This window comes from Rhinolophus ferrumequinum, chromosome 8, assembly GCF_004115265.2.
Source record: "Rhinolophus ferrumequinum isolate MPI-CBG mRhiFer1 chromosome 8, mRhiFer1_v1.p, whole genome shotgun sequence".
In the NCBI taxonomy this organism is placed as follows: Eukaryota; Metazoa; Chordata; class Mammalia; order Chiroptera; family Rhinolophidae; genus Rhinolophus; species Rhinolophus ferrumequinum.
The window spans coordinates 88,061,788-88,076,410 of NC_046291.1; positions in this window are offsets into that span (position 1 = coordinate 88,061,788).

The following is a 14,623-nucleotide window of genomic DNA, read 5'->3' on the forward strand; positions in this document are numbered from 1 at the left end:
AGTCAAATGTGACTTGTATTCATCTTTTGTATGGGTATATATTGAGTATTACAATTTTAATACAATTTTCCTGTCTTAAAATATGTATATATTTTTGGCACCCCTGGTATATATGGTAGAATGAGAAGAGAACTTGCAATTCATATGCAATTCCATATGCAATTCATATGGAAAATAGCAGAAGTCAAAATTTACCTGGCAACAGGACATTTGTCCATTAAGGCAATAGTATCTAAACATGGTAAATCACTTGATAAGATTTTTTTAAGTAAAATTTTCTAAATAACTCCCCAGAACTACAGTGCTAGAGTTTCTGCAGAAATAATTTGAAACTTTGTATTTTAGAAAGCCCTTCAGTTAATGTTGATATGCAACTATCTAAGAACCCCCAAACTTAAACATTAAAGCTCCCTGCAATATGATTGTCACTTATGCTCTTGTTAACAATTGTGTTAAAACAAACTTTCTTCCTCTCTTTTAATTTTTCTAACTAATGAGTTACAGTCTCATTGATTAATTAATTAATTAATAAGCATAACAATAACGATAGCCTAAGCCGTATAAAGTACCTACCTATACAAAATTATTGATAATACATCACGTTACTTAATTTTATTTTCACAACAACTAAAAGGCTAGGTACGATTATTACCTTTTTTTTTTTTTACAGAAGAAGTAAAATTCAGGAAATCGAGAATCTGCCCAAGATCAAATCTGATAAATTTTAAAGCCCTAATTCATTGCGTCCTGTGGCAGTCGTGGAGAGGCCCTCCCCAAAGCCTTTTTCACAGAAATATTTTTGTTCCCAAGTACTGGGTGTACTGTCAGTAGACAACCTCCAGCTGACAGCATCTCCAGGAAGTGTTTCAGCTGCTGAGCTGCCTTGCCCAACTGCACAGGCCTCTTGGAGCCACCCACATCCAATGACTAATTGATAGAAGCATGTAAGGGATAGGCCATTCCAGGAAAAGTTGGACAATGCTCCAGACAGTCTAATGGAACTGGCCAAGACAGTGATCCCTAATAAGTATCACACATGTTAAACTCTCCTTCGGCATCTGCTCAGGAGCTAACAGTTGACAACACGAGGCAGGTCTGATTCCTGATCCCATTGTTTCAAGCATCATGTCCTCTTACTCTCTTTCGTCACCTTTGTCTTATTTTCTATGGGGCAGTGTTGCAGGTTGTTGGCAAATAAACTCTGAGGTACGTATTCATAAATAGGAAATTTACTGGAAAGTACTCTCAAAATCTACACATGTCCTCAAGGGGAAACAGAATTGAGTAGAGAGTAGTAACTTGTAATACAGTCACAACAAAGACTTCACCTGATTCCACAGAGCTCTGGGGCTGGAGGGAATATTCAGTCGCCTTGCATTGAGACCAATGGGCCCGTCCATGGTGCCCCTGCACTGTCATCATTTCCAGGCTGTCTCTGCTTACAAAGGGAGCCTAAGTGGTTCAATTCAGCTGAGGGTAATTTCCAGAGAAGGAGGTAAGCTGAGAGTTGGCAATCACCAATAATATCAGATGCAGGTTGAATGCAAGCTTCAGTCCTGTAATGAGGGAATACCTGGGTGGGCTACGAAAAGCATCCTCTGTGAACCACTCCATACTCTACTTGGGTTCACAATCATTGCTTAATATTTTAAGAACAACTGTTTCAGGAGTCTGGTGGCCATTTCATAAGAAAACTTACAAAAAGAAGGTTAGTGGATGAACTATAGGCCACTCTCACAGCAATACACACACACACACACACACACACACACATATATACACATATACATATATACATATATATGTATATGTGTATATATATATATATTTTAAATTTACTATTAATATGTTTTCTGAAGGGGAAGCGTACATTTTCGAGCTTTCTAGTCCTTGACTCATATCTAACAGATTCTTTCTTTTCTAGAGACCTGCAGGATGGCAGCATATCTACATAAGTTATCATCTCCAGGCTGTACCATCTATCTGTCAAGCTGGCAACTTCTGAATAATATAATGTGTTGTGAGACCAGTGGATGCAATGGTCAGGAGCCTATTGTCACAACTCCTTGCTGTAAAGTTTCCCCATGGTTTCATGCAGTATAATTGAGAATCCTGTGTTAATGAATCAAAGATCTGTCAGCCCTGAGATATTGGTGCTGGCTGAGGATATGCAGGTAGAAAAGGAAAATGTATGCTTGGAATACGTGTTGATCAGTCAAGATAAATCACTGCCTCTTCAAGGGTGGAAGGAATCCAGTGTAATCCACTTCCTTCCAAATAACTGGTTGGTGTCCTTGGGAGACCGCTGAGGCTGGTGAATTGGACCTTTGGCAGTCGCAATACTGTGTTTTCTCAAAAGTAAGACCTAACCAGAAAATAAGCCCTAGAATGATATTTCAGGATGACATCCCCTGAACATAAGCCCTAATGTGTCTTTTGGAGCAAACGTTAATATAAAACCCGGTCTTATTTTGGGGGAAACACAGTAACTAGATTAACTTTGCTGAACGGAAGCTCTGGCTGTTGGGCCTGTGCGTGGCTTCCATGTCTGGCACCATGTTCCTTTCTTCATGCATCCATTTTTCTAGCAGTGGGGTGGTAATGACAGAGGCTGGCTGGTTTCAACTGGCAAAGTTGTGTTGTTTACTTGGTTGTTTAGCACTTCATCTGTGGGTGATATTCTTTGATATTTATTAAAACGTGATTCACATTCATATCAAATATCCATGGATCCGTCCAATTACATGCTTCTTCCCCAAACTTCTTTGACCTTGATTTTTCAAGCTTTCTCCTTACCTCCTTATATGCCCATGATTAACCAGCCAAGCCATTCACCACAACCCATAATCTATGTGTGTGAATATGTGTGTGTGGGAGGGTATATGTGTATACATGTGTGTATATATCTTATACACACACACACAAACAAAACAAAACAACAATGCAAAACGCTTCAGGCCACTTCTTTTTACACAGAAAACGGCATATCAGGTACACAAACTAAATTCTTTCCAGTTTCCCCTTACTGCTGTCTTTCTACAACCTACGAGTGAGTCTAGAGGATAGTGGCAGTGCACCTGTCTCACGCCTCAAACTCCAGTGGACTCACCCATGAAACAAGCATGTTGCTTCTCCTCCTCCATCAGCTTATAATAGGGATGACGTCTATAGCCATAAGTACTATCTGAGGAAGTTTCTGGAGCAAAAGTGGTAGATGACATGAGGTCTGGGCCTAGAATAGAGGAGGAAAATTGAATGGTTTTAAATTAATAATATGTGTGTGTGTGTGTGTGTGTGTGTATATGTACAAGTTGTAACGTATCTGCATATTGACTTATTTAACTTTGGTGTTTAAACAATGTTATTGTCAAATTCCTTAGTTTGGCATTTCAAATGCCCACTATTACGTACAGTAAAAGGTAACGGTACCACTGGACTTTAGAATGCTCAGAATACTGAGCTGAATTATTAAATTATTTAAGACCTTTTGAAACGAGCACTAAAAAGCTATAGTTAATTTTGTGGATATTGGCATGAACGGGGCAACTTAAAATATAATCAGAGAAAAGCCATAGAGTCTCTTTAGCCTGAAAATACAGAGGGTGTCAAAAAAAATGTATACACATTTTCAGAAAGGAAAAAAACTATCAAAATTGTAGTACCCAATATATACCAATAATAAAAGATGAATACAAGTCACGTTTGACTTCTGCAATTGCAAGAGGTACTCGAAGTGGTTACCATCAGCGTCCAGACACTTCTGATGATGGCGAACTACTGCGTGAGCAACGTTGACCAAAGTGTCCACTTGTATACGTGTAATACCTCTGGTATTACGTGTAGTTGGGTGTGGGAGTACATGAAGAAAAGATAGGTTGACATCTTTAGAAGGATTCCTTCATGAATTTCTGAGAGCAAAACTAGCCCCAAAGGGAAGATAAAGAGAGAAAACTTGAAGTTTATTAGGGGACAAATATCTTAAGAAATAGAGTTGTACATAAAATAGAATGGCTGGATGATGTCTCGTTTTCTTATTCATTCATACTTTGAACATTTGAAATGATTGCATTCTTTTTACTAAGCCTTCATTGGACAGATACGATACAAAAATGAATGAGGTTTGTCTGATTTCTACTTTTAAAGATATCACAGTTTTTGAGAGTAAAAAAATATAGACAAATAACTGCAAACAAGTACTATATATTTAGTGATTGGGGATATTGGAATCCAAAATTGGGCAAGGCCCATGATACTTGGGAGAAAGATGTGAGGTAGGGATGATTTGCCCACTGAGGAAAAGTTTCAGGGAAAGAAGGTATGTATATACAGGCAAAACGATCATCAGCCTTCAACATGATTAAATCAAAGTTGGAAGTAGCCACTCTTACTGTACTCCTCTCTATCCCATTTATCTTTTTCATTTTCTTCATAGAATTGATAACTGACTGAAATAATGTGAGCCATCCATTTGTTAATATACTTATTGTCTTTCCCCCACCCACTGGAAGGCAGGTACGATGAGAGCTGGAGCCTCTCTTGTTCACAGTTCTCTCCCCTGTGCTTAGATCACTGCCTGGCACAGTGTTGGTGTTCAATAAATGCCAGTTGAATTAAGGATACAAATTATTTCATGTTTCTATGACTCTGATAGCCCATAATTCTATGGTCCTTTGAACAGAATGTATCTGTAAATTTCCTTATACTACATGCAGCAGAAGTCAACAAGGCAAATATAAAAATTCCATTTCAAAAAGCAGTCACATCCGGGTGTCATTTTATGTTGAAATATGCCCAATGTTTTAACTCAATGACAATTAGACTTACAGCTTGACTATATTGATTAAAAAACAGCAAAGTGCATCTCTCTGGTCATAGTTATTAAACATTCAAACCAGGTACTTGTGATTCATTGGGAAACAGCATGTGGGCTTTTGTGTCCTCAGGCTCAGCTACAAAACAATGCAGGTTTTAAGACGGAGGCAGGCTTTTCTCATCTTTTTAATTCTCAGTGTCTAACCTATTTTATTTGTATAACAAGAGGATATGACACCGGATTAGGTCTTTTCAAAGCCACAAATAACAGATCTTTTAGTCTAACCTCACGCAAAGATATCGAACAAACTATGCAAGTCAAACAATGAGCAACTTATGGTTTTGGAAAACCTGGTGTTGTGGCATAAGAATCAAATATCATCTATGCCTCCCTGAATTCTCTGGCGGATTCAGAAGCAGTACTGAGAGATAGTTTTCACTTTGCTTTTTTTTCCCTTTCTTTCTTTCTTCCTTCCTTTCTTTTTTTTCTTTTTACCTTTATTAAATTTATTGGGACGATATTGGTTAGTAAAATTATATATGTTTCAAGTGTACAATTCTATAATACATCATCTATATATTGCATTATGTGTTACCACCCAGAGTCAGTTCTCCTTCCATCACCATATATGTGTATTTGACCCCCTTTAACCTCTTCTATTACCCAGCTCCCCCCTTACCCTCTGGTAACCACTAAACTATTGTCTGTGTCTATGATTTTTTAGCTGTTTGTTTTGTTAGTTTGTTGCTTTCAGTTTTATATCCCACATATGAGTGAAGTCATATGGTTCTCGACTTTTTTTGTTTGACTTGTTTCACTGAGCATGATAATTTCAAGGTCCATCCATGTTGTCGCAAATGGCACTATTTCATCTTTTCTTATGGTCAAGTAATATTCCATTGTGTAAATATATAACACACCTTTTTTATCTAATCATCTATTAAAGGACACTTTGGTTGTTTCCATGTCTTGGCCAGAGTGAATAATGCTACAATGAACATGGGGTTGCATATATCTTTACAAATAAATGTTTTCAGATTTTTTGGGTAGATACCCAGGAGAGGGATTGCTGGGTCACATGGTAATTCTATTCTTAATTTTTCGAGGAACTGCCACTCTGTTTTCCATAGTGTCTGTACTAATTTACATTACTACCAGTGGTGTATGAGGGTTCTTTTTTCTCCACAACCTATCCAACATTTGTTACCTCTTGCCTTGTTTGATATAGCAGAGATGTGACATGGTGTCTCATTGCAGTTTTGATTTGCATTTCCCTAATATTTAGTGAAGCTGAGTATTTTTTCATATATTTATTGGTCATCTCTATGTCTTCTTGGGAGTTGTCTGTTCAGTCTTCTGCCCATTTTTTAATTGGATTGTGTTTTTTTTGTTGTTGTTGAGTTGTATGAGTTCTTTATATATTTTGGATATTAGCCCCTTATTGGAGGTGTTTTTTGCAAACATCTTCTCCCATTCAGTTGGTTGCTGTGGGGACAGAGCCCCAAAAAGCAGTTTCCAGGCTCTCGGCCTCACATAGAAAGGTGCTGGCTCAGGTAGTAAATGGCCATCGACTGTGATCAAATGGCCAGCAGCTGTGGCTAGTTGGCCGTCAGCTGTAACCAGTGAGCCATTGGGCACTAATATAACTGCCGTGGCTGGGCTAGCAGAAAAAAGGGGGAGCTAGCAAGAAGATGGTGGCTGAGTCTGCAAGCGGCACAGTGAGGGTTGAGAATTGTGTTGCTCCTGGTTCCTGTGTCTCCAACCCAGCCGCCAGTGAGAGTATAGTGGTATGACTCCCCTACCTATGGCTCCGTGGGTGTTCCTTTTTGGCCTCACCATGTCCTGCGTTCTTATGTGGGGAGTGGGAGCTAAGACCCTGCAGGCCGCCCCGCACGACACTTGGCGTAGTCGGCCGGATTCCCTGCACTACAGTTGCCTTTTTGTTTTATTGATGATTTCTTTTGCTTTGCAGAAGCTTTTTAGTTTTATACAGTCCCATTTATTTTTTGCTTTTACTTCCCCTTGCTTTTGAGGTCAAATTCATAAAATCCTCTCTGAACCCAGTTCCGTAAGTTTAGTACTTACGCTTTCTTCTATGCAGTTTATTGTTTCTGGTCTCATGTTTAGGTCTTTGATCTATTTTGAGTTAATTTTGGCATATGGTGAAAGATAGCAGTCTAGTTTCATTCTTTTATTAGTGGCTTTCCAATTTTCTCAGCACCATTTATTGAAGATGTTTTATTTTCTCCAGTGTATGTTTTTGGCCTTTTTGTTAAAAATTATTTGCCCACATGTATGTGGGTTTATTTCTGGGTTCTCAATTCTGTTCCATTGGTCTGTGTGTCTATCTTTCTGCCAATACCATGCTGTTTTGATTATTGTCACTTTGTAGTATAAATTGAAATCAGGGAGTTTGATATCTCCAGGCTTGTTCTTTTCTCTCGGGATTGCTTTGGCTTTTCAGGGTCTTTTGTGATTCCATACAAATCTGATTTTTTTTTTTTCTATTTCCTTAAAAAAATGTCATTGGGATTTTTGATAGATGTTGCATTAAATCTCTGTATTGCTTTGGGTAATATGGTCATTTTAACTATGTTCTTCACTTTCTTTTAAAAAAAAATTGTATTTGTTTTCTTTTTAAAAAGTGGTTGGGATGGGGGTGGGAGGTTCTGATACACTTATGTTCTGTGTCAGCCTTGTGTCTTAATTTACGATTGTTCCACTCTTGACCTTAGAAATCAGTATTTCCAAGTATACAACACAGACCAAGTGACTTCCTCTGCCTTGGTTTCATGCGTGTAATAATTTGGCTTCCAGAAGTAGCATACAACAGCCCCCAAATAAAGCTGATCTAAGAGGAGAGGCCATTTGAAGACATTACCCACATAGTAGGAGCCACAGTCTAATTGCTATTCTCTTGTTGGACTGGGAGAGGCAAAAAAGTGCTGCAAATGTTTGAAACTCAAATATTTTCTTCTTTCTAAAAAAATACTTGCTCAATGCCAGAAATGTCTGTAAACATAAGCACCAGTATGTGGCTGATTCATTGAAGCACATGTGTTTCACAGCTCTATGATTTCTGTATTGGTCCTCTCCTTTTGCAACTCTGAGTGAGTTACAATCTTTTCTCTTCTATAATCTCTGTTATTCTTTGTGGTCATACTCTTTTTCAAGAGGGCAAACTACTTCTGGATACCTCTTCTCTGCCTATTCATGTACAGTTGATTCTATCATCCACAGCTTTCTATCGAGGCAGTCATTCAAGTCAGTTACTTTTTTGATGCATCTTTAGATGACTATATCAGATTTAGGCAACAGGCCTAAATGAGAGAATTTTAGTTATCTATATATTAATATTTTTAGTATGTGTTATTGGTAGCAGCACATTTTAGTGAAAACATCATGAGCTTTAGTGTCCAAAGTACTTTGAGTTTAGGTCCTAGTTCTGCCTTTTACTAACAGTATAATTTTGGGTAATTTACACAACCATTTAAGATTCATTCAGTTTTTTTACATAAATTATTATATTCCACAGAAAGTACTAGATACACAAACATGCATCAGATATTGTTCTTGCTTTCAAAAGGCCCATGTCCAGTGAAAGGGAAACATACATAAATAGATGATTTTAAGAAAATAAAATACTAAGGTATGTGTAGGTATTAGGATATCTCTAAGCAAAGTAAAACATTTTTACGTAAGTGCGGATCTTAATTCACAGAATAATGATTTTATTCTACATATATATTTTTTCAACAATATCTGGTATCCAACTCTTCAGGAGTATAATATAAGTGTGATTCTTACTTAAAGATGTAGATCCAGTTCAACCTTAACAATGAAATCTATATGGGTACTTCTTTCTGCAATTCAAACTCCTTTCTTCCAAAGTCATTAACATCCGGCCTGCAGTAGCTCATATGAATTTTATCTCTTATTCCTATGCTGCATGCAAATTTATGTTAACTGCTTCATCTCTCCTTTATCTACAATGAGATTAAAAGTTTCTAGAGAGCGTAAGTACACGTGGAATTTATTTTATCTCCTTCTACTGTACTACTGCATATAATGGACCTAGGAAATGTTCAATAAATAGTGGATGGATACACTTTAATGGTCTATATTTTGTGTCTCATGGTCCTGTTTATTAAAAGTGCATATACCATAGGCACCCAGTGATTTTTTTTTTTGACTCAATTACTTATTCCTCTATTTCCTTGAGGGCTTTTTTCACTGATAATATCCAAGTGAACTTTAACAAATCTATGTATTTCAAACTTACCTGTATCTCAGTTCTTATGTCTACATTAAATAGTAATAGGAATATAAAAGTTCAGACCTTATAAAAATTATATTTTCACTTACTATAGAGTAAAGGATATGATTAAGGGCTGTCAGAGAAATGTTCTGCTAGACTTCTTATACTGTAATTACTCTGAGAGAAAGTCAGGTAGTTATAAAATATAAAATTATTATTATAGTCTTTTCCCTTTGAAATAACATATGAAATGTGAGAAAACAACAACAACAACAACAACAAAACAAAAAAACTGATATTTTCCAGAAGTGAGCTAACATTTCTCTTAAAATCAAAACATTACTTTTAGTATAAGTCCATAATGGAGGTATTTGCTCTGTATATTTTCTTTCTTCCTTCCTTCCTTCCTTCTTTCTCTCTTTCCTTCCTTCCTTCCTTCTTTCCTTCCTTCCTTCCTTCTTTCCTTCCTTCCTTCCTTCCTTCCTTCCTTCCTTCCTTCCTTCCTTCCTTTCTTTCCTTCTTTCTTTCTTTTTTTTAGCATAACCAACCTGCTCATATAAAAGAATTTGTCAGAAATGTTTATATGGAAATAAGGTTTATGTAAATGTGAGCTTTTTGATATATTAAACTTTTTTTTTTTTTTTTAAAGACAAAGTCACAGCATGCCAGCCATTTGGTAGAGGTATGGATGAGACTGGATGTTGGTAGGACATGGGATTCTTCTTTGCTAAATGGGCATGAATGTCAGCAATTCATGTATGATTAATTTGAGCAAAACTCCCTGGGCATGACAGATGAAGGTGTAACATTGTCGAGTACTTTTTATTTGTTAGAAACTATGCCAGATCCTTTACACTTATTTTCTGACTCGACTCTTAGAACTCTGTGAGATAATGATCTTATTTCCAGCCACTCCAGTTATCTCTAGCTTAGTAACAAGTCACCCAAATATAGAGGCATAAAGCAACCACCACTTTATGATGCTCACTGATTCTGTGGATCAGGAATTTGGACAGTAGACATAGTTTGCCTCTCTTCCCATGACTTAGTTGGGAGGACTGGAATCATATGAATGCTTCTTCAGTTGAATGTCTGAGGCAGGTAGAACATACTGAATGTCTAGATTCACCAAACCATCCACATGTGTCCACATAGCTTGGGTTTCTCATAGCATGTAGAATAAGGCAGAAATTGCATGGACTCTACCCCACACCTACCCCATAAAACTGTGAGGCAACTCTTATCCTAGTTTTCCACTTTTCCACGGTTTTCTTCTTTTGTCCTACTTTCTTCATAAGCAAGTGGTGGTATCCTACTCTTACATCCTTAGCATAGATCAGGAGACATTGTACTCTATGTATGTTTATATATTTTGATATGTTTAAAACAAAAATTAATGTGTAATAAGACGGAAATAACTTTTATTCTCTGAAATATTTTGAAAAGTATTTTTTAAGATGAGAAAAAAATCTCATAAACATAAAAAAAACTTTCCTTTGACCTAGATCCAATTAAATTATTTAAATCTCCTTTAAAAATGTATACAGAAAGGAATCAGATTTTTGAGTCTGCATGACCAAGAGAAAAGAAAGTTATCAAGATCAGTTAAATGGGCCTTTATTATATTTTTAAAAGGGAAAAAAGAGAGTGATTCTAGGGAAGAAAAAGGTAGTTTCAAGGAACTGTTTCCTTTTTATTCCCTATATTATTTAAAAGTAGAATTAGTAAAATAATTATAAATGTATGTTAATTGGCATACAGTGTATAAATATATAACTTTTGACAATAACAACATAAAATGGAATAGTATTATATAGGAACAGAATATGTGAATGCTATTAAATTTAAATGGTAGCAATTCAGACTGGATTATTGTTAATTTAGGATGTTAATGTTAATCCCCATGGTAACCACTAAGAATATATCATATACATAAGGTGCCAAAAAAATGTATACCAATTTTAAGAAAGGGAAAAACTGTACTAAAGTTGTAATACTCAACATATACCGATAACAAAAGATGAACACAAGTCATGTGTATATGTTTTTTTGGCCCTCCCAGTATATATAAAATTATATGAAAGGAAATCAAAGTAACACAGAAAATAATCAATTAAAAACAAAAAAGGACAGTGTTTAATAAAATTACTAGCAAGCACACAGAAAATATAGAGCAAAATGTCAGAAATAAGTACTTTCTTATTAGTAATTACTTTAAATATAAATGGATTAAACTTTTTAATCAAAAGGTGGAGATTGATAGAATGTATTTAAAAAATAAATCTCATTCCCACTATATGCTATTTATAAGAGACTTGCTTTAGAGCCAAAGACACAAATAGACTGAATGTTTAAAGAATTGAAAGATTCCATGGAAACTGTAACCAAAAGAAAACTGAGATTGGTATGCTAATAAAAGACAACATAGCCTTAAAGTGAAAAATAAAAATAAGGACATCATAGATTGATAAAAGGGTTAATTCATGAAGAAGATATAATAATTATAAACATATATGCACCAAACAACATAGTCTCAAAATATATGAAGCAAACATTGACAGAATTGTAGGGTTAAATAGCCAGTTCTACAGTAATATTTGGGGACTTTAATACCCCACTACAACATTATTGTTACAATAATGGTTAGAACAACCAAATATAAGATGGATAAGAAAATAGAGAACTTGAAAAACACTATAAAACAACTAGATCTAACAGACTATAAATAGCAAACTCTCTACCAAACAACAGCAAAATAAACATTCTACTCAAATGTACATGGAACATCCTACAGGATAGAACATATGTTAGTCCACAATATGTCTAAATAAATTTAAAACAACTGAAATGATAAAAAGTGACTTCTAGGGGGCGGCTGGATGAGTAAGTTGATTGGAGCCCGAACTCTGAACAACAGGGTTGCCGGTTCAATTCCCACATGGGCCATTGAGCTGCACCCTCCACAACTAGATTGTAGACAATGAGCTGCCACTGAGCTTCCGAAGGGGCAGCCAGATGGCTCAGTTGGTTAGAGTGCGAGCTCTCAGCAACAAAGTTGCTGGTTCAATTCCCACAGAGATGGTGGGCTGTTGGCCCTGCAACTAAAGATTGAAAACAGCTACCAGACTCGGAGCTGAGCTGCGCCCTCCACAACTAGATTGAAAGACAATGACTTAGAGGTGATGGGCCTTGGAGAAACACAGTGTTTCCCAATATTCTCCAATAAAAACTTAAAAAGAAAAAGTGACTTCTAAGATGATAATTCAATGCAGCCAGAAATCAATAATAAGTAAAATAAATTGAAAAATTCACAAATATATGGAAATGAGCCAACACATTTTTAAACAATAGGTGAAATAAGAAATCACAAGGAAAATTAGGAAATATTAAGGAATTAAAATTAAAACACAACATGTTAAAACTTACAGGATGCAGTGAAATCAGTGCTAAGAGAAAAATTTATACATAGTTTTAAAACCTAAATTAAAAAAGAAAAAATATCTCAAAAGTGTAATCTAACTTTACACCTAAAGGAATAAAAATTAAGAGAAATCTAAACCCCAAACTATCGGAAGAATTGAAATAATAAATATTGGAGCAGAAGTTAAATAAATAGACAATATAAAAACAATTTAAAAACTAAAAATGTTTGTTCTTTGAAGAAAATGGACACAATTGACAAACATTTAGGTACAATAATTAAGAAAAATGAAAGAAGAGTCCAAATAACTGATCGGAAATAAAAGTGAGGGCATTACTACCAACCTTAGAGAAGTAAAAAAACAAACAAACAAAAACGTTATAAAAGAATACTATGGACAATAAACCAGCAAATTAGATATAATTTATGTAATTTATACACACTTACTAACACTGATTCAAGAAGAAATAGAAAATTTGAACAGATATGTAACAAGTAAAGCAGTTGAGACAATAATCAATGAACTCTCCACAGAAATCTAGGACAAGTTGACTTCACCGGTCAATTTTATTAAACATTTAAAGAAGAGTTAACATTAATCCTTAACCTCATCTTAAAAAAAAAAAAAAAGAAAGAAAGAAAGAAAGAAAAAAGAAAAAAAAAAAAGAGAATCAGAGAGAAAACTTCCTAACTCATTCTATGAGGCCAATATTATCCTGATGCAAAAGTAGAAAATGAAAGCACAAGAAAACTACAGATTAATATCACATGAATATAGATGCAAAAGTTTTCAATGAAGTAATAGCAAACTGAATACAGCAACATTTTAAAGGATTATACACCATAACTAAGTGGAGCTTATGCCAGGCAAACAGTGTTTCGATATAAAAAAATCAATCCACGAAATAAAGGGGGTAAAAGAGCACATGATCAATTTAGTTGATGCATAAAAAGTATTTGACAAACTCTAACACCACTTCATCATAACAACACACACACACACACACATACACACACACACACACACACACACACACACACTGGTAACCAAGAACAGAAGGAAACTTCCTTGACATAATAACAGACATTTATGAAAAACTCACATCTAAACTCATACTCAATGGTGAAACACTAATGGCTTTCTTTCTAAGATTAAGGAGAAGACAAAAGTATCTGCTTTCATTACTGTTATGAACATTAGTATTTAACATTGTATGAAGCTCTAACAAGAACAATTGGGCACACACACGCAAAAAATTCAATTAGAAAAAATAAAGTTTCCACGTCTTGGCCACTGTAAATAATGCTGCAATGAACATTAGGGTACGTAAATCTTTATGGATAAACATTTTCACATTTTGTGTAGATACCCAAGAGAGGGATTGATGGGTCATATGGCAATTCTATTCTTAATTTTTTGAGGAACCTCCATTCTGTTTTCTATAGCGACTGTGCCGATTTACATTCCCACGAACAGTGTATGAGTGTTCCTTTTTCTCTACAGCCTCTCCAACACTTGTTATTTGTCTTGTTGATGACAGCCATTCTAACAGGTGGGAGGTGATAGCTCATTGTCATTTTGATCAGTATTTCCCCTAGTGAAGTTGAGTATTTTTTTCATATATCTGTTGGCTATTTGTATGTCTTCATGGAGAAGTGTCTGTTCAGGTCCTTTGCTCATTTTTTAATTGGATTGGCTAAAGAAGATGTGGCATATATACACAATGGAATACTACTTGGCCATAAGAAAAGATGAAATACTGTCATTTGCAAAAACATGGATGGATCTTGAGATTATTATGCTAAGCAAAATAAGTCAGACAGAAAAATTCAAGAACCATATGACTTCACTCATATGTGGGATATAAAACTGAAAACTACAAAGGAACAAGACAAACAAACAAAGAAACAAAAACCAATAAACACAGACAAGAGTTTAGTGGTTAACAGAGAGGAAGGAGGAAGGAAAGGTGGTAGAAAAAAGGGGGTCAAATATAATTGGTGATGGAAGGAGAACTGACTCTGGGTAACAAACACACAATGTGATATACAAATAATATATTATAAAAATGTACACTTAAAACCTATAAATTTTATTAACCATTGTCACCCCAATAAATTTAATAAAATA